Source organism: Panthera leo, chromosome B1 (genome assembly GCF_018350215.1).
Source record: "Panthera leo isolate Ple1 chromosome B1, P.leo_Ple1_pat1.1, whole genome shotgun sequence".
Taxonomy (NCBI): domain Eukaryota; kingdom Metazoa; phylum Chordata; class Mammalia; order Carnivora; family Felidae; genus Panthera; species Panthera leo.
The window spans coordinates 13091567-13093991 of NC_056682.1; the positions used below are offsets into that span (position 1 = coordinate 13091567).

Below are 2425 nucleotides of genomic sequence, written 5' to 3' on the forward strand. Positions count from 1 at the left end.
TATATCCCCCTCCTTATCTTCCAGTGTTTTTTTTCACTTCCCAGGGAAAGGATTTACACTGAATCACTGTCTTGAGGTGTGCATCTTGGCTCCATGGGGACCAAGACTCAACCCTTTCCTTCAGTGTCCTAGTGGAAGAGAGAATATTATGCTGGTAATTCAGACCCTGGGGACAAATTCTTACACAAGTGTGAGCAGAGGGTGCTATGGGAAAATGTTGATGAGCATCTTGGTCTTCAAAGAAAGCTGTCTGGACAACCTTTCCAAGGGTGCTACATTAGCATGGTAGGTTTTTCCTACAAAAACCATGGCATGCAGTGCACACCTTGTTCTTTCACTCTCTCTAATCTCCGTTTTCTCATCTGTAAATTAGGAAAAATAATATTGCCTCAGAGTGAAGAGATAAGGTTTGAATGAGATCATGTTATGTAAATTGCCTGCATAGTGCCTGGCACATAGTAAACATGTAACAAATGTTTCATAACTTGGTCTTTCTCAAATGGGCTAAAATACCTAAATTCTTGGCAGTCCTGGAAAGACTCCTTGGGTCGTCCCATCAACTAGGTTTCCCCAGAGAAGGCTATTCCTGTGGACATTAAGCTTATCCACACTGATTAGATTTTTTCTTTTCTTTCTTTTCTTTCTTTCTTTCTTTCTTTCTTTCTTTCTTTCTTTCTTTCTTTCTTTCTTTCTTTCTTTCTTTCTTTATTTTTTTAACCCTTTTCAGTTTCAGGATATTTTCCCAACTTTGTGGCTAAATTCTGGGGGGGAGTTTTCCCCTATTAGTTCTCATTCACATGCAATCTCCAATAGACATTAGCTTAACGGGAATAAAAACTTTTCTTAAAAATCTCCCACCAAAAAAGTGTTTTTTCACAATCTATAAAAATGTGTTCCTGATCAATGATATCAAAATCAAAAAAACAACGGAAGTGATCAGTGAAACTAGGCACCGGATCTTTGAAAGAATTAACAAAATTGATAAACCCCGAGCCAGACTCATCAAAAAGAAAAAGGAAAGGACCCAAATAAATAAAATCACAGCTGAAAAAAGAGACATCACAACCAACACCACAGAAATACGAACAATTTTAAGAGAATATTATGAGCAATTATATGCCAACAAGTTGGGCAACCTGGAAGAAGTGGATAAATCCCTAAAAACATGTCAACTACCAAAACTGAAACAGGAAGAAATAGAAGACTTTAACATAACTAGTAAAGAAATTGAATCAGTAATAAAAAATCTCCCAACAAACAAGAGTCAAGGGCTGGATGACTTCCCAGAGGAATTCTACCAAACATTTAAAGTATTCATTAATACATATTCTTTTGAAACTGTTCTAAAAAATAGAAATGGAAGGAAAACTTTCAAACTCATTCTATGAGACCAGAGTTACCTTGATTCCCATCCAAGTACTAACCAGGCCCGACCCTGCTTAGCTTCCGAGATCAGACGAGATCGGGCGCATTCAGGGTGGTATGGCCGTAGACTTGATTCCAAAACCAGACAAAGACCCCACTAAAAAGGAGAATTATAGATCAATTTCCCTGATGCACATGGATGCAAAAATTCTCAACAAGATACTAGGAAATTAAATGCAACAATACATTAAAAGAATTATTCACCATGATCAAGTGGGATTTATACCTGGGCCGCAGGGGTGATTCAATATCCACAAATCAATCAACGTGATATACCACATTAATAAAAGAAAGGATAAGAACCGTATGATCCTCTCCATAGATTCAGAAAAAGGATTTGACAAAATAAAGCTCCAGTCTTGGTAAAAACCCTGAAGAAAGTAGGGATAGAAGGAACATACCTCAAGATTATAAAGGCCATATATGAAAGACCCACAGCTAATATCATCCTCAATGAGGAAAAACTGACAGTTTTCCCCTTAAGGTCAGGAATACAACAGGGATGTCCACTCTCACCACTGTTGTTCAACATCGTACTGGATGTCATAGCATCAGCAATCAGACAACCAAAAGAAAGAAAAGGCATCCAAATTAGGAAGGAAGAAGGCAAGCGTTCACTTTTTGCAGAAGATGCGATACTCTACGCAGAAATCCTGAAACTCCACCAAAAGAACTGATAACATGAATTCAGGCAAGTAGCAGGATATAAAATCAACATACAGAAATGTGCTGTATTTCTATAAACCAATAATGTAACAACAGAAAGAAAAATCAAGAAATCGATCCCTTTTACAATTGCACCAAAAACCATAAGATACCTAGGAATGAATGTAACCAAAGAGGTAAAAGATCTGTATGCTGAAAACTATGGAATGCTTATGAAAGGAATTAATGAATGAATAAATGAATGAATAAAGAAGATGTGGTATATAATATATAATATATATATATACACACACCCACATTATATGTATATATACATTACACACACACACACACA

General features: G+C 36.6%; 1 pseudogene; it reads right to left on the reverse strand.

The window, feature by feature from the left end:
- Positions 1-1379: 1379 nt before the first annotated feature.
- On the reverse strand, positions 1380-1494 carry LOC122218717 (annotated as a pseudogene).
- Between the last annotated feature and the right edge of the window lie 931 nt (positions 1495-2425).